Source organism: Rattus norvegicus, chromosome 16 (assembly GCF_021556685.1).
Source record: "Rattus norvegicus strain SHRSP/BbbUtx chromosome 16, alternate assembly SHRSP_T2T, whole genome shotgun sequence".
In the NCBI taxonomy this organism is placed as follows: domain Eukaryota; kingdom Metazoa; phylum Chordata; class Mammalia; order Rodentia; family Muridae; genus Rattus; species Rattus norvegicus.
Window position 1 is genome coordinate 27,078,682 of NC_141549.1, and position 24,936 is coordinate 27,103,617.

Consider the following 24,936-nt stretch of genomic DNA (forward strand, 5'->3'; position numbering starts at 1 on the left):
ATATAGATTTTAGTCAAAGGTTGAGTAACATGAAAGGCATATAACAAATTAGTATGTTGCTGAAATAGTTATTGTGCCAGAAGCAATCAGAATAAGTAAATATTTAGTTTCTTATGGATTGTTCCCTGCCTCCCATTGCTTATTTCTGATTGCTATTGGTTTACTAGGCCAAGCCTGAAGTATGCTTGGAAATCTATATGTAACGACAGGGTTACCACTCATATTCCAGGAAGTCCTATGATTTCGTTAACAATAAATCCGCTTGGATCCATTGTGAGGCCTCTGTGCAACAATACAGATCTTTATGGACTGTAAAATCAGAGCAACTTTTTCTATAGTTAACTTTCATGGCCACTCTGTGAGTAGCTGATAGACCTTTCTAGAGGTCAGAAAAGCATGTCAGATCCTCTGGATTGGGGGTTACAGGCAGACGTAAACCACAGGATTTGGGTGCTGGGAATCAAAACTGCAGCCTAGCAGGATTACTGTTTGCTCTGAGCCATCTCTCCAGCCTGTCTAGCTACAGGACTGCGACTACCACATCTAAAATTCTACAACTTCTACCATACTTTGCCATTGGCGTCCTTCTGGCTTGCCCACTCTCTGCCATGGAATATTCTTTTCTCATGAGCCACAACGTCCACAGAGTCTACTCTTACCTTTCATCTTTCATCAGACTCTTAGCTCAACTTTTCTCTTATTATGTAGATGATATTTTGTCCAGAGGGGCTTTCCCATTCACACTCTCCTTTCTCAAACCCTGGCCTTTCCTGAACCCAAGACCCAGACCTCTCCTCTGATGCATCTCACAGACAGGTTTAGTAAATGTTTTCCCTTTGGCTTGAGCCAATCACAGCTTACCTTTCTATCCGCTTCTATAGCTGGCAGCACTTTTAACGATTTATTTTTAGAATTATGCGTATGTCTGAGTGCCTCGTGGTGTGTGTGTGTGTGTGTGTGTGTGTGTGTGTGTGTGTGTATGTGCGAGCGTGCGCTCTCACTCATGCGTGTGCACACATATGAGTATAGATACCCATGGAGTGTATGTAAATATTGCATTTTCCTGGAGCTGGAGTTCCTGGCTATTGTGAGCCACTTGATGTGAGTACTGGGAGCCAAACTCGGGTCCTCTGCAAGAGAAGTGTGTGCTGTTGGCTGTTGTGTCGTCTCTGTTGTGTCATCTCTCTACCTTCAGGCGGTGGTGGCTTAGGTTTTCCTCTTAAGGTGTCCTGGAGATGGACTCTGAGTAAAATTGTAAAAGCAGGGCTCTTCCCAGCAAAAATGAAAGCTGATTAAGCAACCAACAGTGCCTACTTCTGAACACATCTTAGTACTCCATGAAAATTCAAATAGTAAATTCCCTATTGAGATGGGAAGACACACATATGGCAGTCAGAGTTCCACATAATCTAGATTCAGCCACTTCTAGACTCTTCTCTTCTTCTCCCTAAATGTCCGTATGTCCTGGTCATTTGGATTATTAATTATGTTCAGGACTTGGTTAGTCTTTTCCCTATTTGGCTTCATGAGTCATGTGTGTCTTCTTGGAGACCGTCTCCCTGTTTTATCTGTCTACTTGCCTTGCCAGCTCCCTCCCAAAAGCCACTCCTCGGGGAAGCTATCAAACTTCAGGCAATTCAGGGAAAGGCTTTCTTTTCTCTCCATGTTTCCTCGGTTGTCTTGCAACACATTCTGTAGACCAGACTGGCCTCTAACGCAGAGATCCACCTGCCTCTGCGTCTCAAGTGCTGGGATTAAAGGTGCATGGCCCCACACCCAGCTGCCTCTGAAATCTTAGAAAAGTTCAGACTTTTCCACTAGATGTCAGGCTCCTCAGTGAAGGCTCTGCTTAGTCACTTGTGTTGTTCCCACGGTGGCACACAGTAACTGCCTCTCTTGCTGTGGGTGACTGAGTAATGATTTAACTAATGCATTTCCTGCTAAGCGTGTCACTTAAAGCCAGGGAGGCAGTATGAGGTCCTCAGGCTGTGTGTGGCTAGGCAAGGTGAATCACCCCCTCTATCTCAGACTGAGATTAAACGAGGAAACCGGCCGTGGATGGCTTTTGCTGCCGGTGGTCGGGATCATTTTCTCACCTTGTCCTTTTTGATTTGGGGGCAGTAGGCCCACTTGTTGCCTTCCTTAGGTAGCTTTTCTTGCGTGGTTATTGATTCTAAACTTGCTCTTCCTGTCTCCAAGCCGTTTCCTCTGCCCAGTGCTGCCATATCCTGCAGTAGTGCTCCTAGTATCCTCCAACACCCCTCCAAGCGTCCTATTTTTACAGTCAGTAATAAAGAGTCTTACAATAATGTGTGTCATAGAAGCATATTTTATTAATGGAGAGCTTACTACAGTGCATCTTTAGTGCAAGGGTACAGAGTGAGGTCTTGAAAGCAGGGCAGGGGTTTTATAATATTGACCTTAATAATAAATGATCTAAGAGGATGATAATGTTGGGAAGGTGATAATAACTTCAAATAAGCCTATCTACCAGTTTAAAACAAAGTAGGGTTGAAGTGAAAGTTAGAGGCATCTTTTTGGGACCTTTAGGACTTGAGTTTTCCAAGAGAAGAATATTTAATATTTGATAATGCGAGCTAGTGAGGTGGCTCAGCTGGTAAAGGCTCCTGCCACTAAACTTGATGACCTGATTTCGATCCCCAGGACCTACTGAGTAGAACGAGAGAACAGTTCGATCAGGTTGGTACTCCGATCTCCACATGAGGGCTGTGGCCCACATGCACACACATGCACCCCAAACAAATAAAAATGCAACAAAAATTAAAAGGAAACACTTGGCATGACCACAAAAAGATGTAATATGAAATGTAAAGGAAAGAAAAAAAAGAGAAGAAAATGAATGTTTCTAGTCACGATTAAAGGCCTTGGGTGAGCGAGATATCTGACCACTGGTGAGCAAATGCAAATACTTCGGCAAGCAAAGTCCCAAGCTCTGAGCAGTCCCAAGCTCTGAGCAGTCCCAAGCTCTGAGCAGTCCCAAGCTCTGAGCCGTCCCATGCTTGTGCTTGCTTGTCTGGGTTTCCGTGCCTGGGGTGCAGGCAGCTGCGAACTGCTTCCTGGTGCTCCACTCATCTTGTTTTTCTGAATGACCTTCTGCAACGTTTTCATGTTCTCCAAGGTGAGAGACCATGTAGTACACAGGGATAGAGTGAAGGAGCCACCCCTGAAGCGTGGGGTGTACCAGGCAGCTGTAGTCTGAGGTCCTAGCTACACTGATGGAAGAGTCGCTCCAGAGAATGGCTCCGAACTGTCATATGGAGAAAAGAACAGTTTGGGAGGGGCGTTTCCTTCTTTCAGGCCTCCTGGATTGATCTAGAAAGAAAAGCATGAGTAATGTAGACTTTGAAATACTGTAAAACAACCAATTAATTAATAGTGGGGGAGGGGTGCTGGAGATCAAACCCAGGGCCTTGCACATACTGGGGAAGTACATTCCCTCTAAACTGCCTTCCAGCCCTGGCTTACCATATAACTCAGGCTGACCTTGAACTTGTTAGATAACCCAAGCTGGCTTTAAAGTCAAGATCCTCTGACTCTACCTTGTCCACGCCCAGGCGAAATAATGGTTTTAATGATTCATGCACTTGAAGATCTAAACATGGAGACAGCCTAAAGAGCTTAAAGTATCTCTCATTCAGTCAACAGTTATTAGTTAAGCCCATGCTGTATTTGAGTTATGAAACCTTCCCTAAGAAATGAAAATCTACTTGTTTGGTTCAAACCTTATTTACTTTATTCGTTCTACATGAAAACTAATTTAGAATTCTATTTATATTTCCAAGGTTTTTAAAAGTGGACTGTATAGAATATAATTAGACCCTATCTTAATGACTTCCACCTACGACACTACTGGCTGGCTAATCTCTAATCTCTGAACAGAAAACGCCTGACATCTAATGCCCGCCTCTGACTACACAGCACATTTCTGTGATTTGAGAATCAGATAACCCTGATTAGTGGAACTGAACTTGAAGAGAGAGTCAACACGACTTCAATGTAGCTCTCGAAAGAAAAGCAGTTGAGCCTTAACGAACACGTTTCGCAACTGTTGGTGCAGCTCCTGGAGGGCCCGGGTCAAGTTTCTCAAGGATCCTGGTGAAACTGAGACATGTGGTTATGTGAAATAGCTCTGCACATGGCGTTTAACCGCTGTGCAGTATCTATAAAACCGGGAAGGGGAATAACATTTGAAACATTTGAAATGTAAATAAGAAATACCCAATTTAATAAAAATGGAAGAAGAAAAAAAAAAGACAGGTGATTAGCAAAACAAAGCCGGGTGTGAGGTTCAGGCTTACACTCTGACACTTGGGGTGCTAAGGCAGGAGGATTGTCACAAGTTTGAGGCTACTCTGGACTGTGTAGTGAAGTCCAAGCCGATCAGGACATGCACTTGCGCTCGCTCGCTCGCGCGCACACACACACACACACACACACACACACACACCTGCCTTTTATATTCACAAAAGCTTTCTACTTTAAGTCACACTGCTGTTGTGCATTTACTGCTTTCAAAACCTGTTTTTGTGTTTCCTTACTGTTCCCACATTAGCAGTATGACATTAACTATCTTTAGTATGTCCTTGGAAATTCAAACAGCATTATTTAATTTCTAAATCATGCTTGTGAAAGATATTTTAACTGTATAACATTTCAGGTACAAGCTAAAATCTGAGTAGTAAAATTTCCCTTTTTGGCAGTAAATCTTAAAAACTGGTTTCAGACAGATTAGGCTTATGTCTATAATCCTGGTTCACAGGAGGCCATTAAAAAAGTCTTCTTTTTTTTTTTTTTGTTCATTTTTATTTTTTCACCCAATGCTGACCCTTGCATTCATTACAGTGAATGTCTGTACTTGTGGCACCCAGGAGCCTAAGGCAGGAGGATCATAGGTTGAAAGCAGTTCTTGGCTACCTGGGTTTGACGTCATCCTGGGCTCATGAGACTGTGTCTCTAAATAATAAAACAAAAACTACATCTAGGCTAAGTGTTCTGCCTAGTCTTCCTGGCCCTTGGCCCTAGAGTATGGGAACCCATCTTTCTGCTAGTTTCCCTGTTCAGTTTTGTCTGGGGCTGCCTCTCCTGATGATGGAGGCAGAATGCTCATGTGACAAAACTCTGTAAGAGAAGCTCCCGAGCGGAGAATCCATGGTGAAGTACTTCTCGTTCATCCAGGAAAGGCTATCTTCTCTTAAGGATGCGGTTACTTAGTTTTATCGCTTTCTCCACTCACTCATGTTTCATATACTATTGAAGCTATTAAAAACTGAGGGACCCCAACCCCTGACAACTGGCATGCAGCGACGCACTGACATCGCGTGCATTGGTATCTACTGCAGTGGCCCAGAGTCAATAGCCAAATGGGAGACGTTTGAAAGTGGTAACCTGAGGTATGTCCACATGCTAAGCGCCCATAAAGTAACCACAATCAACCCTTAACCGGTCTCGTTCTTTCTTTTACTTAGAGTAACAGAGGTTTCGTAGCTGTTAAGATATGCTCTCCATCTTTCATAGCCTGCACTCTGAGGCTTACAGGGCTTGTCTGTGGTGGGCCACAGCAACCCATAGTCAGCTTCCCTAGTCTGTTTTCCTAACTAAAGCTTATGCATAACTTTATCACATGATTCTGGAGACGCCATCGAGTAGAGAGATAAGAGCTACTTCAACAGGCGGAAGCAATCAAAACTGGAAGAACCTATCAATATATGGAGACAAGAATGCTTTAGTGGTAGGTGAAACAAAAGCTCTGGGGAATCTGCGTGGCTACCCACTGAGTGTGAAATCAAAAAACCTTAACAAAACCTGTAAGTAACCCTGACTTCCACGTAGTGACTTCCATTTGCAAGTGGAAATTGCCATCCGATTGCCTTTTGAGGATGCCCGTGAGTGATAACTTATGTCCACATAGGTGTGTACATGTCTGCGTGGTATTAACTATTTGTTACCTCCCCATCACGCAGTATTTTGATGCAGTCTGAGAAGGTTTGTTTATTTGGCAAACACGGATCCTTCTAGTTTTCCCACGAATCTCAGGAAGTTGCTGTAGGGATGCGGCCACCAGAGGTCCTTATAGACGTCGTTTAGCCACAGTTGGGGCTGAAGGGTTAAAGGGGTTTCTCATCATCTGTAAATGAAAGCTTAGTGAAGGCTTTATCGCCACAACTCAGGGCACCAAAAACAGCGACGATCTTATTAATTCTCTCAAGTACAGTTTAAGAAGTTTTGGATGCAAGCCATTTTTGGAATTAGGACAGTCCTAGCAGAGCAAATGACTCGAGGATGAGTGGGGGAATGGGGGTGAACTTGTAGGATAGACGCCCCCTCTCCCTTGGGGCACAGTTTCCAACAGTGCCCTAGTCCCTATCGCTAACTCCTCGATGTCTGCGGTCAATCACACTTGAAGACTCCATGGTGCAGGAGAGACCCTGCTCTCCACTCATGGTCCCTGCAGTGGCAGTCTCTCAACCAGGGCACCCTGCTCTGCTCGTACCTGGAACCGGGACGCACTGCAGACTGGCCCTGGTGGAATTGGATGACTGCAGCCATACACGACCCCAGCCCTGAGGCCCACGCTACCCCCACCACTCGGGCTCGTGGTTCCTCGGCTCCCACCCGGAGGCGGGCGCAGTGCTTGGACGCTGTTCAGCCCGCGCTCCCCGCTTTCCCCCTCCCCCTACTGCTCCGGATCCCTGGAGGCTCAGCGGCTGTTGGAACTGGAGGTGGAGCCGAGCCCAGGGCCGCCTCGCAGGAGGGAAAGTTCGGCGGCGCCGGGCGGGAGCAGCGTAGCCAAGGGAGCCGGCTCCGCTGTCTGCAGGGTTGCTTGGGGTAAGTAGGGGTCCCCTAACCAGAGGGCTGGACGGGCGTGGCCCGCTGTTTTGCGGGTATGTCGCTGCCTTTTGCCTGTCCGTGCCACTACCCCCGACCTCGACCTCCGGGTGGCTCTCTGTCAGTCGGGAGGACGCACTCACAGCTGGCTTCCATCGACCACTGCTGCCTAGGGCTGAGGACTCCCGGATCACTGCCCGCTGTAGCCCTGGCTAGGCGCGTGGAGGGCGCGGCGCCTCTAGGTGGACGCGCGAGGGTCCCCCGTGCCGCACCCCGCGGTCAGTTCAGCTTCTTCAGCGTTAATTGAGCCCTCCGCTGTTGGCTTACTCTCCAGAAACCCCACTTCAAAGTAGCCATGGCATATATAGGGGTGCCTCTAGTTTGCTGTTCTTGGATTATATTTGCTGTGATGAAGAGGGTGGCCCATGGCAGGTCGCTCCCCGCATTGTGCCGGAGCGACGGTGACTCTCTGTATCCCAAGGGTCTTCACATCTGCGTGTGACTCCATGCAATTGTGTGCGCCAGGGCTGGGGAGAAGCTTTCCCAGGGCATGGTCTTGGGATATAGTGGGGGATTCTGAGGGCTGGAGGAAAAGGAAAGCTGTGAGCTGTGCCTGGCGAAGGCAAAGTTGTTTGTTTCCGCCACACTTCCTGCACCTGTACCCCTGTGTCCGTGATTATGAAGTTATAGAGGAAAAGACGTTAACACTGTTGTCCAAACGCTGAGCCTCAGTGGACGCTAAAAATGAAAGAGTAATGAATGATAGCATGGCTGTAGTTTGCAAAATCCATTTTTTAAATTCAGATTGCAATGTCTTGGCACAGTTTTGACTTAAATGTCATTAAAGACAACTAACTATATTTATAAGAAATTTAAATATCTAGTAAATCTTAGCAATTCTGTGGGGTTTCTTGGATTGTGTTGACACTTTTTATACAAGAGAGCCCCAATTATTGTGAACTGCGAGCATTAATAAACTATGGGTTCTGCCGCGTGGAGAGAAGTCTGTCAAACTTGGAGACAGAAGCGTTAGGCAGAGAGTAACTGGTTCTCTAGGCAAAAAAGGTCACCTGAACACACACAAGAGGGATTGTTGTGATAGAGGGATCATGTGTTGAGCTTCCAGAAAATGCCAATTCTGGGAAAATATGAGATGGACAATACCCATTGTAGGAACTTAATACATGGTCATTAGTGCTCTGAACTACCCAATGGGTGTGTCCAACATGCTGCAGCCTATAGAACGCAGTAGAACGAAGAACGGCTATCAGTACAGCCCAAGCCAAAAATCATGAATATACTTAAAGCACTGAGGTTTTTCTGTGCGATTGGCTTTTGATTAATTAACTCGGTGTAATTGTCAAGCTTGAACTTTTCAGATTAGGACACACCTGCTGCCACCCCAAATCACTCGACATTACTTTTATTTCTCTCCATCTTCTTGTCTCGGATCTTATATATCTAGTCGTAAACCATATCAGCGAGCTTCAAAGAAGAAAAAGATCCAACGTTTACATCAACCCCACTTACATTATTGTGAGGTTGTGCTTTGCTGCTCTAGAGGACTGGCGTCCAAGAAGCTCATCCGACATTTAGCTGCATGACTCTGGGCCAGTTGTTCGTTCTTTCCAATACCAGGCTCCTGATGTGCAAAATGGTTGCAACACTCCTCATTTGATAACAGCATTGGCCAGAGTGAAAAGAAAAACATTCTTTTTCTAAGTGCTCAGAGCACAGTAGACCCCTCCCGAGGGCTATTTGCCTCACTTAAATATGGTTTAGATAGGTTTTGATACTTAAAACTTTAACCATAATAATTCCTCCTTTTATGCACTCTTTGGCCCATTCATTCATACTCCATCTATGCATCCGTCCATGAGGCCATTGACCCCTGAAGGCCATCGGATTTCCTTCATAGCATTCCCTGCTTGGCTGTTTGAACCAAGGAGTTGGCATTCTAGAGAAAGATAGTAGGCAATGCATCATGGTTTTTTTTTTTGTTTGTTTGTTTGTTTGTTTGTTTGGGTTGAGAATCCATCATCGGGATGCAGGATGATGAAGTGGACTTCCCAGTCTCCCTGTTTCCCAGTTCTGTGCTTACTAAAATGATGGCACACTCAGAGGTCAGAGGAGAATCAGTAAGCCGTGAGTGACTGTTGTCTCTCCTGCTTCCCTTGTGCCGTCCAACCCCACCATGGCAAGCAGTAAGGACTCAGCACGCCTGCCTTTATAGGTTTGAAACTTACTGTGTAATGAAGTTATTCTTCAGTTCACATCCTTCTTCGCAGATTCCTGATGAAAGGACCTTGGGACTGTAAATTATAGCTCTCCCATATATTAAGGCTAACAGAGGTACTGAAGAGGCTGAGCTCAGGTAGACTTTATTACCTATTGATTTGGGTCCTGTGATAAAGTGCTCTTATAAAACTTGTAATAGCCGAGGTCTCATAGTAGTGATTCTGCCACTAGGGGCCTCCTCTGCACACTGGATTACCCCGGGCTGTCATTTGTTCCTATCCTTCTGTCCTTACAGGTAGCAAAGAAAGTGGACTCCTTGATGAGAGAAGGATGTGCATATAAAAAGCATTAACAATGACCCGGAAGTGAACGAAGGTCCCTTTGATGGAATCAATGCACTTTAAAACATAATTGTAGAGACTTAAAATTTGGCTTCCTTTCTTACTTTGCACATCATAATATTCAGATATGGAATTTTTTAAATTTAGAAAATAAATATATGATTCAGATGTAGATTTTAATGTTTTTCTTTGTGTGTGTGTGTGTGTGTGTGTGTGTGTGTGTGTCCATCTGTTTTTGGTGGAATTTTTTCTCACCTAATCTTTCAATGTATTTAAAATAGCTTTATCTTCTAAATGGATGCTTGTAGGACTAAAGTACTATAAATTGCTTGTCAAGGGATTTTATGTAGCCAGTCGAAGCTCCTCCCTAACCCCCCCCCCTCTTTTTCTTCTCTGCCTCTTTTTATTCTTGGAGCTACATTAAAATTTATCTTCAAAATGTCTTGTTACATTCTATAATGTAGCATTAAAAGATATTTTCTGTTTAAGTTAGAGCCTCACCTAGGTAGCCCAGGCTGGCCTCAACCTTGCGGTGATCCTATAAGAGCTACTACACCCAGCTATGAGTTTTGAAAAGCCTTTGTATTTTCTGATTTTATATGAAGTTAGTCAGGCCTGAAAATATCTGTTGAAACTTAAAGGTGTTATTTCCTATAAATAACTTATTTTGTAAAAAGAACACTGACCATGTCTGTAAACAGGTATTATTACCCCCAATATAGCCGTATTATTTGTAAATAAATAAGAGAGCATTTTCAGGTTTCCAGTAAGATTTAATTTATTTTGAGAAACTAAGCACTTTTACTCTGCACTGAAACATTGGCTAAGGTAAGAGAATGCAGCACCCCCAAATCTTACAAAGGGGTTTCTCTTTTTATTCAGCAGAACCCTTCTGAATTCAGAAACATTACAGACATCCAGTTCATATTTCCCCCTGTTATGATTTGAAAACAAGGTAATACGACTGTTGTTGTTTTTCTATGAAGTAGTCCAGTCTGTGGTTAAGGAACAAAATAAGAGGACTAAGTTTAATTGTGAAGGCCGTAGAAGATTTATTATTATTATTTCCCCCTGATTAAGCAGAATTCTTTGGATTGCTTTTAGGGTTCTGGCATATCAAAGAGCTGTGCAGATCCTGTTTATACAAAGGAATGCTTTTCTAGAAGCAGAAGAGGTTTTAACCTCCAGCTAGGGAAGGGCTTGGCACCTCTCAGCCTATCCTTCCTCTCCCCAAGACAGAGTTGAGCCTCAGCCAGAGTGACGGACATATAGCTTGCTGCAGAGCACAGTGATTTAGTTCAGGCAAGAGCTCCAAGCTCACAAAGATTATGGATGCTTGCCCAAGGTGCAGGAAATGAATGGCTCTTCATACCTGTGAGTCATTTTTAGAGACCTGCATTTGGGAGGTGCCACCTGTAAGGAAATGACAACCGTGAGCAGGGAATTCTTTTGAACCCATCACTTAAGCACAGGCTGCACAGATGATTTCTGTTGTTTTTAGGCAAGGCAAAAACCAAACATTTGGTTATCCTGGGGTCGCATCTGCTCCCTTGCTTTATTTCTACACACTGAGAACATTTGGGTTGATGAAGAGGGAAACAGAAAGCACAGTAGGTAGGCGTGAGCTGCCTGTTTATACTGATTTGATTTTTGTATTCCCAAGGCATAGCTTAGATAAGCAATCTTCACTGATAGTTTTGTGAACATCATCTATTCTGTTTCAGGGCACCCTCAAAAGTGACCTCTTCGTCTTTCCTCCTCATATGCTTAAATTGCTCGTTAGAAAGGCTCCTCCTAGTGCAGCTGAGGCCGACCTTGATCTGTAAGCCTGCTCCTGCCTAAGCCTCCAGAATCCTGGGATTACAGGCAGGCTCCACCGTACCTAGCCTAGACACTTGCGGCTACATTGGTGCTGTTGCTTGCCAATGAGTTGTCCTTGTACGATTTGGCACTTGGATAGTCCTTTCATGTGTGATTGGCCATCTTGGGCCAGGTTGTTAAGGTTGGCAAACACATAGCACATCAGAGGTCAGAGCCAGTTACCCTCCTTGCTGGCAGTTCCTGTGGGGCACATTCTACACAGCCATGACTATGGAAGTGCTGAGAAGAATGCCTACCACATGGTAAATTGTATACATACATACGTATATATCTCTGCTGGTGTTTATTATAATTACTGCCTGGGTTGCTTTCAGTTTAGGTCAAGGTCACCATAGCCACAGACATACCCGATGGCACAGATGCAGCAAATTTGCCCTCTCTGGTAATACTTGCCAAGTCGGATACTTCATCAAAGGTTTCTCCTTATACTTCATTGCAATGTAGTTCTTTCCATTATAAACTTGGTTAGTGCTGTGTTAAGTATGGGGCATGAGGTGCTCATGCAGTCTGTGCTGCCACCTTGGGCTGTGTGTACTGTTGTTATTTGCACTCTACAGGTGAGAGAACGAAGGTTTCGGTGATGACACTTGTGTAAGGTTGGATGCTAGAGCTGGGCCTTAATCTACATCTGCCTGCTCCCACGGGAACATCTGCTATTCCCATCACCCCCTCCCATGTACATGTGAGTAGGTGTGCAAATGTATGTAAGTTCCCATGCTTGTGTAGCAGAAGTCAAGGTAAGGTGGTGTTTCTCTTAGGAGCTATCCACCGCTGGTTAGGGTGGGCTGTCTGGATAGTAAGTGCACGTCTCTGTCTCCCCAGTACCAGGGTTGCAAGGGCACACGCACCACCACAGCCTGCATTCTCTGTGGATCCTGAGCACCAACCAAGATCCTTAGGTTTGCACAGTGGGCAAGCTTCTTATTGATTGAGCTATTCCCCAGTCTCCATAGATTTGTTTTTATTTTTTGTTCATGCTGTTTGGTTTTTTTCCAACATAAGCTCCTTGAATTGACAGTTGGGTATATGTCTTGGAGTTCTGAGGGTTGGTGAAACATAGGGCATTGATTTCCATTATTGTATTGGTATCTCTTCCTGGGCAGGATAGATAGAGCAAGATAACAAATGGAGCTTTTTTCAGACTTGCTTCAACACTTGTTATTTATATGTTTGTACATCCAGAATTTTCTCTAGTAGCCCAAAATATATTGTAAATAGCTTTCCTGTGTAACAATGAACTTCTTCCTTTTTTACCCTTCCCTTTGCCTCTCTCTCTGTCTTTTTCTCTCTCTCAAGACAAGGTTTCTATGGGTAGCTCCAGGCATCATGGAACTTGTACTGTAGACCAGGCTGGCTTCAAACTCAGAGGTCTGCCTGCCTCAGTTTTCCCAGTGCTGGGCGTGCCACACCACTGCCTGGCTGATAGTTAACCTCTTATCAAGGCACTTTGCAGGCACACTGCAAAAAGAATATATGGATAAAATCAAGTGTGTGGGTTTCAGAAGGTAAAAGGGAAGGCTGGGGCCAGTCATTCATTCATGCATTCATCGAGCAAAGTGCTCACATTACATAAAGGCTTCCTACTAGATAATTCTAAAACTATAAAGAAGGGGACAATGTAGGGAGAGGGTGCGTGTTATACCTTGGAGCTGGGCCGTGCTGGGTTTGTTAGCACAGCTGGATCTCTTCTTAGGCCCCCAGCTCTTAGTTTCTGTGAATGGATTTTGCATGCATAATGGGGACAATACATTTTTGACTTCTTGCCAGAATTAGAGCCCTCAGAAAAATGCCATGCCACTGGAAGTAGCTTCTACCAATGACTGTGCCTCCCTACTGTTCCTCCTTAACTGTCTCCTCTCATGGCCTCCCATCCCTCCCTTCTTCCATCGAGTACTGACTGGTCAGAGAAGCATAAAAATAATGATACCTAAGTCCAAGGTAGAGTGTGATCAACCCTTGAAAAGAATGTTCTTTTCTGGTTCTCCCTCATGGAGCTGGGGCAGACTGGGCAATGATATTAGGTAACCTGTGAACTGGCATGAGCTAGCCCAGGCTCCCTACCCCACTTGGTCATTACCGAAGCTGACCAGAAGAGGCTGACATCTAGGAGCCCATGGCAGCTTAGTGCTTACTGTAGATGCTTCCGATGTAGAATAAGGCTGAGGCTGGAGGGTAAAGAGAGGGTATTTAGGCAAATTGTGACAAGTTAGAAGTGAAGTTTGAGGTAGGCCAAAGCAGAAAATGTTCAGGATTTTGGGGTATGCAAGGCCAACACTTGGCAGATTGTTACTTGATGGGGCTGAGGCTGGGGCTGGGGCTGGGGCTGGGCCTGGGGCTGTGGCTGTGGCTGTGGCTGTGGCTGGGCTGGTTTGGTGGTTCTGAATTACAGAGCTTACGGAAAGGCTCTGCCCAGGAACTCACATCTCCAGCTTGGTGTATGGCCCGACAGACAGGTCTAGTTCCCTAAACTCTGACTACAGGCTCTTCTGAATGTGGTGCATCCTTGCACAGCAAGGAACTAAATCAAAATTATTAGCTCTTGGCCAATTCCCACTTGAGATTTCAAGGGTTAGTTTATATCACAGAAGAAATGAGCCTCCTTTCCCCCCTTCCATTTGGGGATTTGGTTAGAGACATCCATGTCTGTTTCAGTGTGTGGCAGGGAGCCAGAACCACCGGGGCCTCTGGGTGTGTCTTGTTGGCACAGCCTGTATAGTGGGCTGTGTTGCAGGCCAGGGTGGGTTTTACCAAGATGTGCCTGGCGGTTTTATGATAATGAGCAGCCTTGTTTGGTGTGCAGAGTAGATGCTGTGTGTGGTGGGGCAGGAATGTGGGTTTTACAGAATCATTACAGTTTAGAACTGGCTCATTCAGTTATGGAGGCCTGGAGACATTATTTATTGTGTGGTGGCACCTAGGCATGAGCCTACCCTTCTGTGAGTGAGTAAATAGGACCTGCCCAGGTGCAAGCAAAGCCTGAGTCAGGGTTTTGAAATAAAAAAGTGGAAAAAAAATAAATGCAGGATAGGGTTAGAGAATCATATGTTTAGAGCGATTTATGGTAATTTTCAAAATCCCATTTTTATGGGATTCATAGAGTGTATTAACAGTAAAGCAACAAGCTAGCTTTAAAAACATAGCAGAGGGAGCTTTGGAAAAAAAAGAGGAATGATCCTTAAAGTGAAATTCATGTTAGTTAGTGGATTTGGGAAAGATTGTTGGAATGAGCATGCAGAGAGACCCAAGACCTTCAGAAAACGTGGGAACTAATGCCTGGGATGAGGAAGCAGTGACCTGAGGACTGTGGCTTTGGAGATGGTGTGAGTTGGTCAAAGTTCAAATCTATACAGTGCCTTTGTGATCTTACGCAAGTCAGTTCTCTAGATTCTAGTTTCTCACCTAGAGTATGAATCAATTTATCATGGTTTTTCTATTCAGGGTTTGCTCATTAATTGAGATACTTATAGCTCATTAATTGTAGATGTGTTCTGCATGGCAGGTGCTTAATACATGGAAAAGAAAAGAATTATTTTCTAGTTTTCTTTTGGGAGGAAATTTGGGAAACTAGAAGGAGACTGAGGTGTTTGCCCTGGATCTTGAGTCTCTAAAGTCTACTCTTGGATTGTTTTCTTATTGTCTTCAAGTTTTATATTGTTATAACTCAATATGCCTTTGGATTCCCACTGAGCATATGCCACTGTGGTAAGTGGTAAGTGAGATGAATCCCAGAAGACCACACTGGGTACCCACATTAGTTACTTCCTTGTTTTTATGACAAGATACTAGATAAAGCAACTCAAGAAGGGAAGAGTGTTTCTTTTGAGAGAAAAGTCCATGGTGGCGAGGAAGACACATTGGTGAGTGGGCACACATGGTTGCCTGATCTCCTTACACTCACAGTCAGGAAGCAAAGAGCTATGGATGCTGAGTCTCAGATTATTTCTCCATTGCTTTGAGACCACAATACAGGGAATGTTACTAGAATCATCCAGGGGACTTTCCTACTAAATTAAATCTCCTCTTCAGAACATTTTTACAGATTTATATAGAGGGATGTTTCCTTGGCAATCAATTCTAAGTCCTGTCAAGTTGACAGTCAAGATTGGCAGTACCTTTACATAGCTTAAGTTTTTGATTGAGGGCAGTGCGACCAGGGCTTTCTGTTAAACAATGGATTTCTATATCTCCCATGAGTCTTTTGACTTCCATGAATGTAAGTAACACAGACTACTTATGATGTCTTTTGGTAACCTGTGTACATAGGGTAGCAGTTAATGACCTCATGAACCGAATAGAGAATATTTGTGGGTCTCTCCAATCTCTGCTCATACTTTCACAATGGTGAATCTAACTGGTGGCCAAGGGTTTCTTGTGCAAACACATGAAAGTGTTTGCATTTTGTGAATCTGATTGCTGGAAAGCATGAGAAGGTGTATTTGATGTGGTGCTGGATTATCTTGGGCTGAAAAGGGTGCAGAGAGATGTGGTTTTCTACTAGGACTGTTGGCTCTTTTGGGGGCTGGATGGCAGTGTGAATGGCCAGGATCTGTAGCTGTTCTTCATCACCAACAAATGAGAGTTAGGGAATGAGTAGTAGAGTAAACTTAAATGAAGTTGGCTTTGAGAATTAAATAAATTCGTGTTCGAGCGTGAAAGGTGGCTCAGAGGTTAACTGCATTGACTGCTCTTCTAGAAGACCTAGGTTTGATTCCCAAAACCCACACGATGGCTCATAACCATCTGTATCTCTAGGCCTAGGGGATCTGGTACCCTCCTCTGGCCATCTAGGGCACGGTACACAGACATACATTTAGGCACATCACCCATACACATAAAATAATAAATATTAAAAAATAATGTAATTATAAATAGACATTAGAAATATAAGATTAAAAAGAGTGGCCACACTGATTGAATGAGTTGTTTTTCTCCTAGAGGGCTTGCAGAGTCCACAAAGCAGTATTCTTGAAGCTAGAAGCAATGAGAAGACCATTGGGTAGTAAAACTATAGCCATAGAAGCACTAGTACTTCTGAGATCATTGGTTTCATGTCAGTGTTTTGCAGAAGTCCCGGGTCACTGGAGACAGTCTGCAGAGTTTCACTGTGGACATGCAGAAGGCCAGGAGGGGCTAATCTAAGATGACTCAGCCACCAAGTGACATGATAGTCTAGGGATGAGATAAAGGTGGATGGTTTCCACCATGATATTACAACTGGGCACGCAACATCGTTAAGTATGGTGGCTGGCTAGAGACGATTCTAGGCACCTCTACAGTAATGCAACTGACAGCTGTGCCTGCTCCCAAGTTTCAGAGTCTAGTTATAGACTCCTACTGTGTGCTTGGTGCTGCCACAGATGAACAAATGAGAGATTCTGGCCTTAGGGGTTCAGAAGAGTAAAGCCCTACAAAGGAAGGTTTAGTGTCACATAGAATGCCTCCTCTTGGATGGTAAGCACTCAGTGTCCATATCAAAAGCACAGAAATATCTTTTCACATCTTACAGAATTCATAAAATCAGAAATGGAAATAAGGGGCTGGGGCTCAGTAAAGTGCTTGTTGGGCAACCATGAGAACCCACGTTTGGCTCCCAGCATTCATAGAAGGCCCAAGGGTAGGTATTTGTAACTCAGCACTGGGTGATGAACAGGAGAGACAGGCAGATCTTTGGAAGTCAGTCAATTTAGACATCCTGGTAAGCTCCAGAGTTAGAAATTGGTGGGCTCCAGTTTCGATGAGAGAGCCTGTCTTAAAAAAAAAAAAGAAAAGAAAAGAAAAAGGAGAAATAGTGGAAGAAAACTAATGTCAAACTTTGGCCTCCGCTTATAGCTATACTCATATCCATACATGTACTGGAGTGTTTGCAAGAATGCATGCACATTTGTGTGTGTGTGTGTGTGTGTGTGTGTGTGTGTGTGTGTGTGTGTGTGTAATATCTCGGTTTCAGGTTTCACTTGTACAGTTTCAGCCTGTTAGTTAAAATGTGAAATGCTGTTTCTCTGCATTGCAAATCTATGATCTTTCTGAAAATAAAGAGATTTTATTTCTCAGAATAGTTCTGAGGAGTTGTTTGGAGGCAAAAATGGGATGCACATATGGAAAGACATGGCATGTGTGTCACTGGGGCTTGTCAGGTGTTGAATAATGTGGTTTTCAATTAAACACAGGTCTCGTTTTCCTCCTGGAATACAGCGTGTGCAGATGGATCAAAGTTACCTACTATAAAGTAAGTACTATCGAAACACTTTCCTTATAGAATTCATTTACCATTGTGGAAATTGTTTCTGACGGTTGGGTCTGGTCATTGTGTAGGAGGAACCTACACAAAAAAGAACCACGTGCATTTGAGCCCAAGAAGGAAAAGGAAGCTTTTGATCCCGTTTATTGTATGTTCTATGCTCAACAAGTGACACCGTGATGTTATGAGCTGGGGACGTAGCTGGGTTAGTAGTACTTAGTGTACATGAAGCCTTAAGTTCAGTCCCTATATAAAGCAAGGGATACTGGTGCATGTTAACAATTCCACCACTTGGGAAGTACAGGCAAGGGGACCAAGAGTTCAAAGTCATCTTCAGCTACAGTAAATTCAAGGTTGACACAGGCTAGATGAGACCTTCTAAAATAAACAAAACCAAACAACTAACCACGATATAGGACTGTAGACACTTTTGCTACTCTTACGTCATCACTGGATCAGTCTGTAGATTCCTGAGTGTAGAGAGCACAGCCCAGGCTCCCACCCCTAGCCCTTGCCTCTAATGTTTTTGATATATTCCAATGCCTATGGTAAGGTTAGCGCAGGATGTATGCACATGAGGCTTTCAACGAATACGTATAGGTCAACAAATACAGGAGTTCTGTCACCAACAGGGTTAGTCAGAAACAGTGTTCATAAATGAGCAAAGGACCCTCTGGGATCCCAGTTTGTGAATGGGAAGCTGACCGGGTAAAGCAAGCAGAAAAGTCAGGCTCAACGTCTTTTACTATTACACACAGCTAGTAACTGTGCCTGTTTTCACTCTATTTCTGTTTACTGTGTGCTTTCTTAAGAATTACCTATAAGCAAATTATGTATTCATCGTCTTGTGGCAGGCTGGATCTAATGCAGTCAGGAAGGCTTCCAAGGCTTTAAGTGCTCTTGAAGGTAATAAAAAGGAGGGCTAATTACCTAACCGAAGTGATTACAAGAGAGATGTTGGACATCTTGACTCTCTGGGATTGTGACGCCAGCAAAAGTAGCTTAGAAAAGGACAGCTTTGAGAAATGTCAAGGACATGAACCAAGCTTTTATTAGTGGTATTATCCTTACTTTTTATTTTGTATTAAATCTATGGTGTTGGTGTATCTGTAGTTGAACAGAGCATGAGGACCGGACTAAATAATGCATGGAGTGTCTGTGGGTGAAGAGTCAATTTTAAAGTATGTGGCTGGTGTTCACAGTTGGAGCCTGTAAGTTTTTACATTTAATGATTATACCTTCCCGTAGCCATCCGTCTTTCTCTTTAATAAGCAATACTCCTTATCAGGCCTGATTTGTGTACATTGATTGCACCATTATACTTGTTAAATATTAAAGAATTCCCCCCCCCCCCTGTGTGAAGTCTAATTAGGCAAAGTGTTTGGTGCAAGCCTGGAATTATCATTCAGAATAATAGCTCAGTCATTACCTGTGACACATACCTCAGTCTGCTGGATTGTAGACCTTTTATTCAACCCCTAATGAGAACACCAGTGTACTGACCTCCCTCTCTCTCCCTCTCTCTCCCTCTGTCTCCTCTCTCTCTTTCTCTCTTACACACACACACACACACACACACACACACACCCCTCAGTCCTCAAGATTGAGCCTAAGGGTTCACTCATGCTATGTAAGCACTGTAATGCTGAACTATATCCCCAGCCATTTTTGACTATTTACTTATGGTCCTATTTTAATATTTGCTACTAATATATATTTGTGTGTGCATGCATGGGCATGTTGGGTGTATGCACATGTATGTGTGTATTTGCATGTGCGTAGGCATGTGTGTGTATATGTGTAGAGACCCAAGGTAGCTGTCAAGTGTCTTTCTCAATTGCTCTTTACCTTACAACATATTATAGTCTCTTGCTGAACCTGGACCTCACCATTTTTGGCTAGCTTGACTAGCCAGCTTACTCTATAGATTTCCCCTCTCTGCTTGCCTACAGGAAGCTGCCATGGTTCGGGTCCTAACTTTAGTTCTCTTGATTTCATGGGAAGCACTTCATCTACTGGGCCAGCTCAAAGTCACTCACTTAATTAATTAGGTAATTAATTAAAATTAATATTAATTAATTGACTGACAGGGTCTTGTGTAGTCCAGGCTGGTCTTAAACTTGCTGTGACATTGAACTCCTGCTCTCGCTTTTCCTCTTGAGTGCTGGGATTGGAGAACTGTGCCAACACACCTGCTTCTTATTTCATACTTAAAACTCAGAAGAAAAAAAAAATCTGTATTCTTCTGTGAACCTATGCATATGGACAGGGGCATACATACACATGTAATATGAGGCTGATGGATCTGAAATAGATCAGGCCCAGTTTATGGCTTGTTACTCTCTGAGAGAAAAGCTTTTAAGCCACAAGTTTCCTATAATGTCTGGTTATCAGGCTAATAGGTTTTTCCTCTCAGTGGTCCTCGCGGTGCATGCTGGGGTTTTCGAAAAGTGCCTGTGTTCTGTCCTTACAATTACAAACAGCAGCAGCGCTGTGTTCCACTGATGAATATGGGAATCAGTGTGCATGTCTTCAAGTGAACAGTTCTTGCCAGTTGATTTCTGAATGTGGTCAGATAAAAATGAGATCTGGCTCTAAATTAAAATATGGACCTGGAACTCAAAGAGTGGATTCTCCGCTTCGTTAGTGAGAAGCGGAAGTTCAGAAGAAGCATGGTGCACCGAGGTCCTCATGAATGCTAGAGGTAGGAACAGACCTGGAGCCCTGCACACCGGCATTTTCAACAGGGCGATCCTTGGCAGAGCATGATGGGAGGACTGCCCACCGGTCCCCCGCCCCAAGCCCTGGGGAGCTTGGAAAGATTTTGAGGGCAAGACTGCCACTCATGGCCAGCTGACTATGGGGTGCATATCATTTGAATTTATCTGTGCTTACGGAAGACTTTGCATTTCGTGTTTGCTAATTGTCAGATTGCTGGGAACCGGAACTCAATGATTCAAAAATCGCAGCGTATCCTTGGAGAATCTCAATGTTCTGTGGCGGGTTAAATGAGTAGCAACAGCTGTCAGGCAGCGGTCCCAGTCAGCAGCCGGGCAGTGGCAGGGCTCAGCTGGAGAACTGGGCTTCCATGTCAAAAATCTCAGTATCTTGCTTGCCTTTTGTAGCCTGCAAGTAGACTTACTGGTTCTGCACATCTAACCTGAGATTAAAGAGGACCCTGAAGATTCATGGGCTAGCCTGTCTTAAACAAACACCGGTCAGTTTATATAGTACGATGAATTATCAGGTGAGCTCTGAGGTGTAATGTATCTGGGTTAGACCAGCTGCCATTCACTAACTATGAAACTAAGTATTACGTTGTCACCTCTTATCCCACTCCTTCATCTGCAAAGCAGGAGAAATAGCAAGTATTTGTGTTTGCCATGTCTCAATGCTGTAGGGGGACAGATTTCTCAATACTGTTAACTGCTTGCTGGATTTTCTTCAGTGCTCTACCACAGATGCTCACCTTAGAGGGATTCATTGTTTTTGAGATGAGCTGCTGAGATGGGAAGTTTGACTAACACCTTAATAGACTAGGGAGAGGTTACTAAAATAAGTTGCAAGAGAGATAAAAATGGACACTTTTCAAAGAAAATAGCGAACCCCAGCTTCACACTCCATGAAAATCCTCCATATTCTGAAGGCATAAAAGGCATCAGTGTGGATTTGTAACAGGATTTGTGTAGTGAAGCCTGGGCTCTGAGGCTCTGCCATCAGAGCTGTGTGAGGACCCACAGAGAGTGCTGCAGGGAGGCTTCATGGACTCTGTGTTCCCCAGACTCGGGGCTCTGGGAGTAGAATGAAGGAACAATTGGGAAAGGGCACTGCATGGCTTGTGTAAGTTTTATCTCTGTCACCATGTCTCTGTCTCTCTCTCCTTTCCTCCCTCTGTTTTTCTCTGTGTGTCTCTGTGTCTGTCTCTGTGTCTGTCTCTGACTCTGTCTCTGTCTCTCTCCTTTTCCGTCTCTCTGCCTCTCTCTGGGTCTGTCTCTGTCTGTCTCTCTTCCTGTCCCTGTCCTTCTCCCTCTCTGCTTCCTGTGAGCCAGACCTGTCCTTGTATGGTGATAGAGCAAGCCTGGAGCTGTCACCTCTGCTCCAGGGCTCCACGTACAGAGGACAGAGGAGCAAAATTCAGGAAAAGGGAGGGTGGATGGTGTGAAGAGAATACCTGTGTGTACCATCACATCCCAGGGATGTAGGTCAGAGGGACCAGTGAGGGCTCCACCAAAAACCTACAAAAGCACGCGAGAAAGAAACAATCTAGGTTTAAATGTGCCATGGCCTAGAGATTGTGAAGGCTTTCACAGTGGAAAGGATTAAGTTTGCCTTCAGATCAACACTGCAGCAGTGTAAAATAGAAGTTTATTCCTCTTAGATAGAAGTGACCGAGTAATTCATGGAGAGTCTTTTCAGACAGGTTCTATATGCTTCACTGCACCCATAGCCCGTGTGTGTGAGTCTCAGAGGAAGCTGCTCAAGTCCCAGACTTCCCAGAAAAGGAAGAAGAGGGGAAGCGTATGCCTCCTCCCTTCAAGGAGGCCTTCGGGCTATCCCGCCCAACCCCTTTCTTATACCCCATTCATCAGAGTTCAGTCACCTGGTCACATTTAGCCAACAGACTGGAGGAGGTGCAACCTCAACCCCAGTAGTGGTGGGCCCAGCCGATCATCGTGATCTTGTCTAAAGTGCCAGAGGCATTCCATGACCTCTGTCCCTCCATTTTTATGACACCTATCAGGAGCTCTTGCTCCACACCAGGAAGGACCAGTGCAGCAGCTGTGGCCCAGAGAAGGAAGTAGGCGAAAAGGAAGACACCACAGCCTGCCTGCATAGACCAGGCAGGGTGAGGATCCAGCAGAAGCTCCTCCTGCCTTGGTCTTCTTTGACAGTCAGTCGGTCTACACGTTCCACTCTCTTCTTTCTGTATTCTGTGACGCTGCAACCTTGGGGACTTTCTCGTACCTCCCAGAGGCTGGAGAACGTGCTGCCTTTGAAACCGTTCCTTGCTTCTCAAGAGGAACCCGCTGCCAGCAGTGAAGGTATTTTTAACTTAATAACAACTCTACGTGTAGCTACTGTGCAATTCCAACAGTTAAGTTTTAATAACTACCCTCTAAAACTTGCCTGATAATAACCAGGCCAGGTTTATATTTTTGTTAATTATCTCAAGAAATGTCTGCTGAAAGCAGGATTCACAAGGGAGATTTACGTACATTGTGCGGTTTAATCAGATTCAGTTGTCTCTTCTCCCATCCCCTTTACGCCCTCCCTCCCTTTCTGTTCTTCCCTCCACTCCTCACTTTTAGCACACCACTTCTGGAAGTTAAATGTTTTGCTCTCTCCTTCTTTAGTTTATCTCATGGAATCATTTCCAAATCATGTATTTAAGTCAACAAATCGATCACTAACCAGTATCACCCCTACCGCCCCATCTCCTTTTCTCTTCATTTTAAGATCGGGTTTTCAGCTTGGCCTGACTCGCCTGGGACTTGCTATGTAGACAAGAACCGACAGTAGTCCCACAGTCTCTACCTCCCAAGTACTGGGATTACAAGTGTAAGCCAGCATATTTGACCTCACCTGGGTGCTTCTTCCTAAAAAAACAATATGGAATATTTAAAACAAAAACATGGTCCCTGGCTGTTTATCATTTTACAAAATTGAAGAACAGGGTGCTATTGTATTTTATAGTGAGTATCTGCCACAAGTATGCGTGTGTTTGTGTGTGTGTGTGTTTTCACCCACTGTTCCTGCATTTCAGACATTCTGTGATATATACACTCGTGATAGGTTGTTTAGAGGTTCTTATACTGAGAGTCTGTTTGCAGGAAATGTCCTACAGTTTTGAATGTGAACTGTCCCTCGCAAGAGAGAGGATCCCAGCTCTTTTATGATACGTGGCCTGGTTGGCAGACAGTGGGTTACTGGCGGTGAGCTTTATAACCCCTGCTTCCGACCCCATGCTATCATCTTCTTGGCCCACCAATACATGAGAGGGGGCAGTTGGAAACTCTGACCTCTCTGGAGTCAGCAACTGCTCTATGGCTTCCCTCCATGATGGAGGGTAGTCTATGCACCCCCTGCCCCCTGAAATCCTCCTTTACTTTACGTCCACCAGGGTTAGAGTGGAGAGAAGTATAACTAATACACTCCCTTGCTTTTACTTGTCTGGTATTCTAGTCTTATTTCTGAAAGACAGCGTCACCAGGGACAGAGTTCTAGCCCGGGGTTACTGACTCTCAAGCTTCAGCCATTGTGTTCACTGGCGTTTTCAGGGGTCAGTTGTACACCATTTTCCTTGTAGGAATACATCCTTGTCTCTTGATGCTCTAAATGCCATTTTTCCCAACCACCTCTTCCTCGTTTTGAAGGCTTTTGATGGTAAGAGTGACTGCCTTGTGTGGGTCTTCTTTGGGATTTTGTTGCTTTACTCAGGGTAAATTGATTCTTATTAACACTGGAGGATTCTCAGGTGTTATTTCTTTGAAGATACCTCTTCTAATAATGCTGGCTGTCTTCTGGAATTTCAGAAAGAAACGCTATGGATTTTTTTTGTCTTTATTCCTTAGTCTATTTCTACATTTCTACTCCTCTAGGATGTTTCCAGAATCTTTTCTTTAAGAAATAGAAACAGTTTATTAAGAAAGGGAAAGTTGCTGTGTGTAGTGGTGCACACCTTTAATCCTAGCCAAGGCAGGGGGATTACTGTGAGTTAGAGGTCAGTTTGATCAGAGTGAGCTATAGGACTGCTAAAGCTACATAATTAGACCCTGTTGAGATAGATAGATAGATAGATAGATAGATAGATAGATAGATAGATAGATAGATAGATAGAGGGAGGAAGGGAGGGAGGGAGGGAGGGAGGGGGAGAGAGAGAGAGAGAGAGAGAGAGAGAGAGAGAGAGAGAGAGAGAGAGAGAGAGAGAATCCTAAGACTAGAAGAGTGCTAAGGAGCTAGGGAAAGGCTGAAGCACATAAAACCTAGAATAATTTCCTTAGTCCTATTTCCTACTTAACAATCCTTTTCTTAACTATATCCAATATTATTATTTGAGCATGAAACACCCTGCGTAGGCTCCTGTTTTGAACACTTGCTCTCAGGCTTGTGACAGTATTTTGACCGGTGGTGGGGCCCAGTTGCACAGAGTAGGGTAGTAGGAGCATGACTTTGAAGGTTATATGGTTCTCCAGTCTTCCCTCCCTCATCTCTTTCTGCTTCCTGACACGGAGTTAAGAGTCTTCTCTTCCGCATGCTCACATGGCCAAAGCTTGTGCTAAGCGTATGGGACTGAGCAACCACAGACTGAGTCTCCTGAAACAGTGAGCCAAAACCAAACAGTTCCTTCTTTTTCAAACTTGTTCTTGAGTAATTTAGTCATAGTGCCTCAAA

General features: G+C 44.3%; 1 protein-coding gene across 11 annotated transcripts in view; it reads left to right on the forward strand.

The window, feature by feature from the left end:
* Positions 1–6,723: 6,723 nt before the first annotated feature.
* Csgalnact1 (chondroitin sulfate N-acetylgalactosaminyltransferase 1) overlaps positions 6,724–24,936 on the forward strand; it is a 342,493-nt gene continuing 324,280 nt past the window's right edge. For 4 of the 11 annotated variants that reach the window (XM_087588271.1, XM_087588267.1, XM_087588268.1 and 1 more), the window contains exons 1-2: positions 6,737–6,846; positions 17,474–17,532. The gene's annotated coding sequence lies outside the window, so the exon portion shown is untranslated. 11 annotated transcript variants of the gene reach the window in all.